This window comes from Elgaria multicarinata, chromosome 7, assembly GCF_023053635.1.
Source record: "Elgaria multicarinata webbii isolate HBS135686 ecotype San Diego chromosome 7, rElgMul1.1.pri, whole genome shotgun sequence".
NCBI classification, from domain to species: Eukaryota; Metazoa; Chordata; class Lepidosauria; order Squamata; family Anguidae; genus Elgaria; species Elgaria multicarinata.
Window position 1 is genome coordinate 10999976 of NC_086177.1, and position 12603 is coordinate 11012578.

Sequence of the window (12603 nt, forward strand, 5' to 3'; positions counted from 1 at the left end):
ATTTATAGATCTAAGCAAGCAAAGAAATCAGCCTTTGGGGAAGGGCAAGAATGACAGCTTGATCCACATTTTGATTGGGTGATCTAGTCATCTATTACAAAATTGGAATTGCGGTATACCTGAAGAATGAGCCTTCTGCTTTCTTCATTTCTGTCTTTGCCCTATATGGTACAGAGGTCTTTAGACTATATAATTTTCAAATTGCAGGAGAGTGAATATATGTTTGAATCCGTCTCTCATGTTATTTTTTTAAAACCTATGCACAAAGAAAACTGTGCATACCAGGGAGAGTTCTATTACCTGCTAGGGTTTCATGAGCAAAGATATTTTGATGTGAGAAAATCTTTGAATGTAAGATTCCCCATCCCCAGTCTGAAATGGTACCATCCCACTAACTGGGCATCACATAATGTGTCTTATATGTAGATGCTCTTGTGAGGGGAAATAAACGCCTTGGATTGGATGGTTGAGTTTCTACACACATTTCTGAGATAGACTGATACTTTCGCCACTAAGAATATATGGAGTTGAATATTCAGCCTGGATGCATTTTCAGAGGCATTCAAAATCTGATATGTGTGTGGGGTGGGTATGTGTGTGTACGTATATAACATCTGATGTGTGTGTGGGGTGGGTATGTGTGTGTACGTATATAACATCTGATGTGTGTATGGGGTGGGTATGTGTGTACGTATATAACAAGCTGTGTTCAGTCCATATTGTTTGCTTTGGGGGTATATAGTTAGATTCTTTTCTTTCTTTTTTTCGCTTGGTAAAATATCAGGGATTTCAAGTTTGGACTTCTGGTGGCCAGACTGTCTTTAGAAATGGCACACACTTGGGCTAGGGATGTCTGGAAGTTCTGGAATTTGTCCTGCGTGTGTTTCATGGATTGTGTGGTGTCATTCCGTCCAGTGTCCATTCACAGATGGATTTGATTTTGTTGTTGTTAGGTGGAATAATACACAAATAATTCCATAAGAAAGTTTGCAACAATTTACACATATTTTCCAGCATGGCATATGTCTCAACAGAAACCTGTGTATTTTCCTGCAAATGAATTTGCATAAATTTTGGGAAAGTAAAAAAACTCTCACACAAAAATCAGAAGTCTGCAGACTCTGTGTGGCCTGGAGAGTCCAGATCCGCAGATTCCGCAGATCAAATTCCGCAGATCAAATTCTTAGAAATCCATAAAACATTTTAAAAAATGTGTTATATTGGGGAAACTGCTTACAAAAATGTGTACAAAGGGCAAAATTGAGTACAAAAATGCATGGTTTCATAGAAATGTGCACAACATTGTGTACAAAATTTCATTAATTTTTTTTAAAAAAACTTTCAAACTTAAGGCGAACTGAACTTAAGTTTGGAAAAATTCTCAAAATGTGGGACAAACCAAAGTTAAGACTAGAAAACCAGAAACCAAAATAGACAGATTTCTCCATTCTAGGCTGGAGGTTGCCTCACAGACATGCAGTTAGGATAAGCAAGACCCAATTGCATAACACTGCAAAGGACTATAGAAATAAGTATCAATTTGCACAGGATACGGGTGTGTGTATGTGTGTCCCTTTCTACAACTGAGGTTTATCCCAGGAAAATTGAGGGATCATCATTTGGATGCACAGGAACAATCCAGGGATGATCCTGGGGGAAAAGGCAGGTGTATTATTATTATTATTATTATTATTATTATTATTATTATTATTATTATATTTTATTACATTTATATACCGCTCCATAGCCGAAACGCTCTGGGTGGTGTAGAAATGGCCTGTGGGTCATTTTTCATGCACCAAGAGGTGTTCTCTATGCAATAAGTGCACACAATTTATAAGGTATTTATTTGATTCCTCGCTCTCCTTTATTCCTCATATTGAGGCAGTAGCTAAATCCTGTCATTTTTTCCTGTATAATATTGCCAGGATTCGATCATTTTTGTCTGTCTCTTCTGCCAAGATGCTTGTTCATGCACTGGTTATTTCTCAGTTGGACTACTGCAACCTTCTTCTCTCTGGCCTTCCTTCTTCTCACATCAGTCCGTTGGTTTCTGTCCACCACTCTGCCGCTAAGATCATCTTCTTGGCTCGCCGCTCTGACCATGTTACTCCACTTCTGAAATCTCTTCACTGGCTTCCAATTCACTTGAGAATCCAATATAAACTTCTCCTGTTGACCTTCAAAGCTTTTCACGGTCTAGCTCCTTCCTATCTCTCCTCTCTCATCTCACACTATTGCCCCACTCGTGCTCTTCGCTCCTCTGACGCCATGTTTCTTGCCTGCCCAAGGGTCTCTACTTCCCTTGCTCGGCTTCGTCCATTTTCTTCTGCTGCCCCTTACGCCTGGAACGCTCTTCCAGAACATCTGAGATCCACAAGTTCAATCGCAGCTTTTAAAGCTCAGCTAAAAACTTTTATTTTTCCTAAAGCTTTTAAAATTTGATGCTGTTTGGACTTTATACTGTTAGTTTTACCCTACCCTGTGCCTGTTTACTCTACCCAGTGCCTGTTTGCATTCTCTTCCCCTCCTTATCGCTTTACTATGATTTTAATAGAATGTAAGCCTATGCGGCAGGGTCTTGCTATTTACTGTTTTACTCTGTACAGCACCATGTACATAGATGGTGCTATATAAATAAAATAATAATAATAATAATAATAATAATAATAATAATAACTCAGTTTCCTACCGGTAACAGTTTCCCCAAATCATGTATTTATTGCTCAGGTCCCGTACCAGTTTCAAACCCACCACCTTTTAAAAAGACTCTGCCAGGCACTGAACTTTTTATTCCCTAAGCGGTGGAGTTTGTTCCCCCCTCCTTTTTTTCTATATCATCGTGGCCTGGGGCCTATAACGTGCCGGATCTAGTCTGGCTCTACTAACAGTTTTTCTATGCATTCAGACAATATTCTTTACCAGATGACTTGCAACGCTTCTGGGGTTAGAGAACTGGTGCTTTACCTGCAGGAATGCAATATTCTCTGCTTGTCAGAAGAACTCGGACATCTCTTTCCCATTTTGAAGGACGCAAGGTAATATGCGGCACAGCACTGCGGCTATTTTAAAGTAAGGGAAAGTTGAATATTCAATATATGCAGGCGTGTTTGGAATTACTAGGCCATGAGATCACGTTTACATGTGTGTGATTTTATATCAGTGTAATATAGGTTATATTAATATAATAATGACTTTGCATTGGTGGTCTTGAATTATTGTAAAGAGATCACAGCTGGATGCCACACACAATCTAACTGCTATATTGTTATAAACACCCTTTTTCAATGTGCAAAATTAACCTTTCTAATGATTTTATAAACTTCCCACCTGAAAATGGTTGCTTAAAGGTTTCTCGTGGCTGATGGCTACTAGCCACTGATAAACTCCAAGTGCTTGGGATGGAGGCTGAAGGAAACTGTTTGGCAGTTTTGAATGTAGCCAGCAAAGAGGAAACAAATGTAAGGTTCTTGGCACCATAAAGATCAACAGGATCAGCTTTCTTGTGGTGTAAGGCCTTAGCTAGACCTAAGGTTTATCCCGGGACCATCGTTGTTCATGTAAATGACACACAGGGGATCCCGGGAGCAGGCAGGGATGACCCCAGGACGATCCCGGGATAAACCTTAGGTCGGTAAAGCAGCAGTTTCTGCAGCTGAAACTCCCCACGGCCTGAGTTCGATCCCAGCGGAAGTTGGTTTCAGGCAGCCAGCTCGGGTCAACTCAGCCTTCCATCCTCCCGAGGTCGGTAAAATGAGTACCCAGTTAGCTGGGGGAAAGATAATAACGGCCGGGGAAGGCAACGGCAAACCATCCCGCTATAAGGCCTGCCAAGAAAACGTCAGCAAAAGCTGGCGTCCCTCCAAGAGTCAGTAATGACTCAGTGCTTGCATGAGAAGTTCCTTTCCTTTCCTTCCTAGCTAAGGTAGGGTGACCATATAAAAAGGAGGACAGGGCTCCTGTATCTTTAACAGTTGTATTGGAAAGGGAATTTCAGCAGGTGTCATTGGTATATATGGGGAACCTGTGGAATTTCCTCTTCATCACAACAGTTAAAGCTGCAGGTGCCCTGCCCTCTTTTAAATCTGGTCACTCTAGTATAGCTCCTGCACCTTTAACTGCTGTGATGAAGAGGGAATTTCACCAGGTTCTCCATATATACAAATGACACCTGCTGAAATTCCTTTTTCTATGCAACTGTTAAAGATACAGGAGCCCTGTCCTCCTTTCCATATGGTCACCCTAGCTAAGGCCTAAGCTTTCATGGAGCAGAGTCCAGTTTATCAGGTGTGTGAAGTGTCCTCAGTTAGCAAATACATGTATGAGAACAAAAGGAGCATCTTATTAAGAAAAAGTTGAGCCCAAAGGCCACGAATTACAAATATTATCTGTAGCATTTCTAATGCCTACGGTTGGATCTAGGATCTGTCTTCTGGAAAAGGAGGGACTTCGGGGATCCACCCACCCACTCCACTGCTCATCCTATTCAGCAGGGTCTCCTCATTCTTTATGTAGCATTTTCAGGGGGCTAAAGGGGCTGCCATAGGAAGGAGGGGGCGAAGTAGTCCACTTCCACCAGTGCAGTTGATTCAGCCTAAATCTGGATCCAACCCATACAAAATAAGGACAGACAGCAGGCACTAAGGACAACACTAGCTTTTTATTTACTCTAAGTTAATTTAGGGGGAAAGAAACCCATGGTCTGGGAAGAGAAGGCAGGAATAAACAGGGAGAATATGTGATTATTCTAGTTAGACAGGCTTGCATACAATGGGCCATCAGAACTAGGGGGTTGTGTTGAAGCCTTCATGGAAAAGGTAGGTTTTGAGGAGAGATTCAAAAGACGGAAGGAAGGAAGGAAGGAAGGAAGGAAGAGTGGAGGCATCACACAAGGTGGCAGTTAACTTAGCTAAGAAAATAGCATTTTCAGGGCTCAAGGAGGAGTAAAATACACTTGTTAATATGGCTCCATTGTTTGTGGTATGTCTTAAGCCGAAGTCTCAACATACTTTCCTTTCCAAAGAATCAGACCGTTCGAAAGGCTGCCAATGGAATTTTCTACTGTTGAGGGGAGTGGGAAATATGAACACTGATGGTTCATGTATCTATGTACAGAAGATGGGATCATTTCAGTATTGTAGATCAAAATAAATGTTCCAATTGACCTAGTTAGAGAAAAGAGGAGTTACCAAACAATGCCAAACTCCATTAATGGGTTAATATTTTTTTTCATGCTATTCCTTCCCCCCCCCACTTTTTTTTGAAAAGGCTTATTTAAATGTTTATCAGTTGTGCAAAGTGGAGCAGCACAAGAGAGACGCAAGGGAAAACCGATCATTGCCTATGCATGGCAGCGTTGTAGGAAGATTAAAATAACATTGAGTATATTCTGTAAATGAAGGAGAGAACTAAAAAAAAGCCTCCAGAGTCCATTATAAATTTTAATAATACATCAAGGTAATGTAACTGAATAACCGATCTCTGAGGGAAGAAACACAACATTTGGCTAATATTACAATTTAAATTATGAAAACAAAAAGAGCTTTTAGTTAATCTTGTCTTTCTGCTTTTATTCTTCAGGCTTTTTATAATTTTTTTTTTTATATTTTTCCCTGAATCCAAAACACCATGTAAACAAATAAAAGTATGGGAGAAAAATAAACAGTTTGGCATCTCAGTAGATTAATTAATGCGCTTCAGCCTTGGCACCAGTAGGCGAAAATTATGTGCATAAATAATATCACTAATTAAAAAGATGCAGATTAACATGCAAATAATGTTAATGAGGATCTGTAATTCCAGAGTGGATTCGCATAACATCAACAATTTAATGGGTTGGAAGGCTTGTGTTTGCATTACATTAATAAATTTCAAAGACCTTGCATAAAAAAGTTCTGTCGGAGCCTCTGTATCCCACTTGTGAGTTGTAAATTCTGTGGGCAGTTGCAAGCAGTCATCGGCAGATGCCCAAGTCATTATCTCAAAGGCTGCTGAGAAGGTGCCGTGTGCCAGTGTAACCAGCTGCTGGGAACTGGGCACTGGGCACTAGGCTCTGCCAATTATTCATATTATTTGGGGAGTCTTGATATTTATTTAAAATGATTAATATTTTGTGCTCTGCATCTTGATCTGAAGGGAAATCATTTTAAGCAAGTAAAGTTGTTCTTTTTTGTTGTTCTTTTTTTTTCAAAAACCTCTTCTTAGCCTTTGATGTGTCATGGATGGTTGAATGCATAATGGAATTGATTAAGCAGACATAATTTCTAACCATGGGCAAAACAATATAAGATGTCTTTCATGATGTAATCTAATGTTGAGATAAAATATGGCTGCATGAAAAAATCCAAATGAGTCATAATAACCCAGATTTTATTTTAATGGCTTCTTCTTCTTTTCTTTTTTTTTACACAATGAAAAAGTCTGCTGTTCTTTTTATAAAATGGGAGAAGCTTCTCAGAGGACACAGATCAAAGGTTAGGGAAGATTAGAACAAACTTTTAAAATATATTTATTTATTTATTTATTTATTACATTTCTATACTACCCTCTAGCCAAAGTTCTCTGGGCGGTTGATTAAAAAAAAGTCATGTCTCTCTCCACATCTTCTTTAAAAAAAAGTGTGTGTGTGTGTGTGCAATCACTTTTGAAATATAATATAACTGAGCTATTATAGTGTAGTGGCTAAGAGACTGAGGCCTTAGCTAGACCTAAGGTTTATCCCGGGATTGTCCCAGGGTCATCCCTGTTCATGTAAATGACACACAGGATATCCCGGGTGCAGGCAGGGACGACCCCAGGATGATCCCGGGATAAACCTCAGGTCTAGCTAAGGCCTAAGTCAGGAAGCCCTTGGTTTGAATCTCACCACTGCTATTACCTCAGAAGCTGGTCTTAAGCTCTGTTTACCTCAGTCTTCTCATCTTTTGCATGGGGATAGTAATATTGACCTACTTTGCAAGGTTAATTTAAGGAATGCAACAAGATAATGGCCTTTGCTAGACCTAACTGAAAATCCGGGGGAGAGGAGGGGAGGCCTTGCATTGTGAATAACATGAGATCTCGCCCTCATTTACACATAAGGCACAATGGCTTCAAGAAGAGAGGCGTTGTGCCTGCCATTTATTTTTTACTTTTTAAAGGTCCGGCTACGCACGAGTGCTGGAGCAACTAAAGGCAGGTGTTTGGGTTTTTGTTTTTTTAAAATTATTTCCCTGCTTCCCCCACCCTAGCTCCAATGGGCGCAGCGCTCCTGTGCGCAACTCCTGGCTCCATGCGAGTAATTGCGCGGAGCCAGGAAAACCTGCAGAAATAGGCCACACACCCGTGGTCTCCGCCTCAGCCCGAGACCATGGGAAAAGCCGGCCCAAAGTGTAGGGCCGCATCCCGGGGCCAGGGCGGGATGATCCCTCTCTGATCCTGGGATCCCTTGTGCGTCATCTGGACACACAGGGGCGATTCCGGGTGTCAGCCTGAGATAACCGCTGGTCTAGCTAAGGCCAATGTGTGTGAACCACTTTCAGCATTTGAAAGAGCTTTAGAAATGCTAAATATTGTTACTGCTAAAGGACATGATGGTGGGTGAAAGAATGGAGTGGATGAATTCAATATGATGGGGAAAGGTGTCACTGGTAATTTCTTCCCCTTGCTTTTATGCAAATTTTACATATTGAGTACAAGAACTGACCCAAACAGTTCTCACAGGTTTACAAGGTTGAACTTGAAATGCCAGGCTTTCAGCTCCCTTGGGTTCTCTGTCAGGAGGAATAACATTTCCCGATGAGGGATAGGAATGGGTGAATCTGTCAGTTTCATTTTTAAAAAAATCAAGTTTCTTTTCTTGCAAATATGAACTTTGCCATGCTTACCAAAAAAAAACAAAAAAACCCTGAAACAAAATTTCCACCCACCTGCATCAGACAAATTCAATAGAGAAAGCGATTCCCAGCCTGTAGAGGACTGTGGTTTATCTGCCTGCCATATAGCTGTTAAAGATGAAGAGTCTGTCAGAAAAAAGGATTGGCAACCCTAATTAAGCACCAGGATGGTTTAATACACAGGGATTCAAAGCCAGCCTTTTAAGAGCTAAGCACTCAAAGCCCTGTACCTAGATGGAGAACTCTTGTCAGTTTCATTTTCTCCCAAATTTGATTCCTCCTCCATCTTAAATCTCAAGATCTTTTTGTTGCTAATATGGAGAAAGTTGTGAACGTTGGTAAATACTTTTTTTAAAAAAAAAAATGAACAGAAATGAAATGATCTCCCATCCTTAGTGAGGAGACAGGACCAAAGCCTTCTGTGTTAGGCTTGAGAAGAACTTCTGCTGCTAGGTCTGTTTCCATGCCTGATAGAACCAACTGGTTAAGAGACCACCAGGCACTGCCATACTCTAACCCCAACCTGTTGGGTGCCACAAGGCTCTATCCCTCCAGATGTTTTAGACTATAACTCCCCTGCCATCCTAAACATCTGGAGGGCCCGAGATGGCCTACCCCTGCTCTAGCCCTACCCCACAAGGTCCCCGCATCTGACAGACATGAAGCGAACTGTGGAGTGAGCTGAGCCCAGGCTAGGAGCTGCAGTTGAACTCAAGTGAGCCCAGCAGCTGCTCACCTCCCATTGGAGCTGGGCAGCGGCTGCCTTTTATGTCCCACAATTCAATGCTGGACAGAGTCCCACAGCAGGGCGTAGAGGGTGACGCTTTGTTGAGTGGGAACTAGGCTTCATAGAATCATAGAATAGCAGAGTTGGAAGGGGCCTACAAGGCCATCGAGTCCAACCCCCTGCTCAATGCAGGAGTCCACCCTACAGCATCCCTGACAGATGGTTGTCCAGCTGCCTCTTGAAGGCCTCTAGTGTGGGAGAGCCCACAACCTCCCTAGGTAACTGATTCCATTGCTGTACTGCTCTAACAGTCAGGAAGTTTTTCCTGATGTCCAGCTGGAATCTGGCTTCCTTTAACTCAGGCAGGATCTACACTACTGCTTTAAAATGGTTTATAACAGTTTTGACAACTGTTGGAACCCATAACACACTCCATATACATTTTTTCAAACCACTTCAAAGTGACATATCTTGCTTGGTGTAGATCTGGCCTTCATCTCCCCTTTACCCACAAAAAGGGGAGGAAGAGGAGGCTAAGGCTGTTTCTGATACAGCTAGCTAAGTTGAAGAGGTCTCTAGGTCTGCCTTTCATTCTAGGCCATGGTTAGACCAGGCCTATATCTTGGGACTGTCTCAGGATCATCCCTGTGCATCCAAGGCCTTAGCTAGACCTAACTGGAAGTCTGGGGGAGAGGAGGGGAGACCACACATTGTGATTAACGCAAGATCTCACCCTCGTTTACATGTAAGGCGTGACGACCTCAAGAAGAGAGGCATTGCGCCTGCCATTTTTATTTTTAAAGGAGACTGAGCGCACAAATGCTCGTGTGCAAAGGTAAGGTTTTTTTAATTTTACCTACTTTCCCTACTTTAATTTTACCTACTTTCCATGCTGCGACCCATGCATGGCTCACGGCTCCATGCAAGTAATTGCGCAGAGCCGGGTAAACCCGCGGAAACAGGCCACACGCTCCGTGGTCTCGGGCTCAGCCCGAGAACACGGAAAAAGCGGGCCCAAAGGTCTTAGCTAGACGGGGCTTTATTCTGGGGCAAACCCCGGGATCATCCCTGTGCGTCCACATGATACACAGGGGATGCCAGAACCAGGGAGGGATCATCCCTCCCTTGCCCCAGGATACAGCCCTACCCTTTGGGCCCGCTTTTTTCAAGGTTTCGGGCTGACCACGGAGCGTGTGGCCCATTTCTGCGTGGTTATCCACGTGGAGCCGGGAGCTGCGCCCATTGGTGGTAGGGTGGGGGCAGCGGGGGAAGTAGGTTTGTTTTTGTTTTTTGTTTTAAAAAAACACCAGACCCTTACCTTTGCACACAAGTGTTCATGTGCTCCGTCTCCTTTAAGAAAATAAAAAAATGGCGGGCGCGACGCCTCTCTTCCTGAGGTCGTCGTGCCTTACTTGTAAACGAGGGTGAGAACTCGTGTTAATCGCAATGCGAGGTCTCCCCTCCTCTCCCCCGGAACAAAAGGTAGGTCTAGCTAAGGCCAAAGTGTAGGGCTGTATCCCGGGGCAAGGGAGGGATGATCCCTCCCTGATCCTGGGATCCCCTGTGCATCACGTGGACGCAGAGGGACAATCCCGGGGTTCGCCCTGGGATATAGCCTGGTCTAACTAAGGCCCAAATGACACACAGGGGATCTTGGTAGCAGGCAGGGACGACCCCTCCGTTTGCCTGGGATAATCCTTAGGTCTAGCTAAGGCCCTAATCTCTCAAACCTTTTGGTTTATAGATGAGCGGCAAGAGCAGTCCTGGGTCTTTAGTTTTATTACCTTGAGTAGACAAGAAAGAAAATTGTCAGCCTAATCAACGCATCACAACTGTGAGTCCGATCTGATGGCCTTATATCCTGCATCAACATAGCCATTATTTATGGTGCAGGAACAGGCAGAGACATTGAAAGAAGGATAGAGGGTGTTTAAGCCAGATTTCATGGGGAGTAGTAGATTCTGTGCTGCAAGAAATGCTCTTATGAATAAGATCCAGTGTGTGCTCCATTTCATCTCCTGAAGTTTTAAAAAGCTCACCATCAGAGATATTGGGGATGTATAAGAATTACATTGCTGATTGGAAAACAGACAAAAATGTCCTGCCCAGAATCCTGAACACAATCACATATATTTTTTTGAGAAAAGTTCACACATTCCCATGCTTGTGATCATGTTTGCAATCTGCATCCTTTTTTTAAAAAAAAATCTGCACCTTAAAATGCATTTTTTCCCCCAAAGGATGCATTTTCAAGCTCTACTCAACAGGAGGGAGTGCACATTTGGGTGCATGCTTGGGAAATGCGTATTTTCCCTGTTTGAAAATGCAGACTTCTCCCGTTTTTTGTTTTTTAAAAACTCTCATGTTTGGGAGCGAGAATGAGGTGAAATGAGCATCAAAGTAGAAAATGGAGACAAACTCGAAGATTGCTTGTTTGCCTATCTCTCCTAAGTAAGTGTGATGAAGATAGGAAACATCACCCTGGAAGACGAATATTGATGACTAGTGCCCATGAATTTAATCTCTTGCCAATATGATGAGCAAATATGATGAGCAAGGGTTGAGGGGGGAGTCGGGAGGAGAGCACAGTATAATTTGCCATGCTAGACCATTGCATGGTGACCTCACAAGAGCACATCGCCAACAGTTTTGGTGGCTGCTGGAAAGATCCCAGTGGAGATATACTTTTGCGTTTTCCCTGCCGCATATAAAGTTGCCTTTGTTTCATCTCATTTCTTCAAATTGTAATGTAGGCTGTCACTCGATCTAGAAGAACTGGATAAGCTGGGGTCGAAATAGAATGCCTTCAACAAATTAAACAAGCCACACTGGGCAGACTTTGGCCTCTATATCTGTATCTATTTGTATTTGTGTTTTAAAATTGTTGGTCGTTTTTATGCTCTTCATGGTTTTAATTTTTGTGAACCGCCCAGAGAGCTTCGGCTATTGGGCAGTATAAAAGTGTAATATATAAATAAATATCCAATCATTTATAGAAGGTTTGTGTGGGGAGGGGGCACTGTTGGGTCCATACAAAGGGTGCTGTTGTCCTCATGTCCTGCTTGTGGGTTTCCCACAGGAAGCTGGCTGGCCACTGTGTGAACAGAATGCTGGACTAGATGGACCACTCTTCTGATCCAACATGGCTCTTTTAAAGTCCTTACATTCTAGGGGCGTACAAGGACTTCCCTGTTAATTTCAAAGGAAGAGCTAGGTCTGCACAGGCAAAGAAATGCATATATGGGAAGCTGCTTCTTTGTTGAAATTGATGAGGAACCCCCGTGGGGGCATAGAGCTTCATGTGTGTACCGGCGCTGCCCCTATATATGAAATATATTAAATCAATGCAAAGAAGTTACAGAAAATTATTTCATCTGGATTCAGTTAGCAGGTGCAATTGGACAGATACACGTGCTTTCCAGAACCCATTATGGATTTTGGACACCCTAATTCTTATGATGAAACTTCTGGAATCTAGAGGGATCCAGTGGATTCTGGAGACTTCTGAAGCTTTTGACTATGCTGTCCTCATTCAGTGCATGAAATCTCTGTGCATACATTGGCCGAGCCTTCTAAACCTGTGGTAGAACTTAGAAATAAGGGCAATTTACATTCCAGTGCAGAATAGCACATTCAACACCATTTGGAGTTACATTCAGCATCATCTCTACTCTTATGAAATATATCGGTGCTAGGGCATGGCTGAGGGCAGCCATCTGTGGGGAACTGAGAACCAGGAAGAATAGGAGAGTGGGGAAAAGGACTAAAACAATTCAGAACCAAAGGACATACCAAGAGACAGGACTGGGGAGCAAGCAGAGGGGAACTAAATGATACCAGGAAGAAAGCACTTAGCCCTATTTACACATAATTCTCAGGGTTTAAGTCAACAGGTCAACTGGGAGTGGGGCAGTGTCAAGCAGGTTTACCCCTGATATCATGCACATCATGTGGCCCCCATGTAATTGGGAACCCCCATAGCAGACTTTGGTACAGTAATGG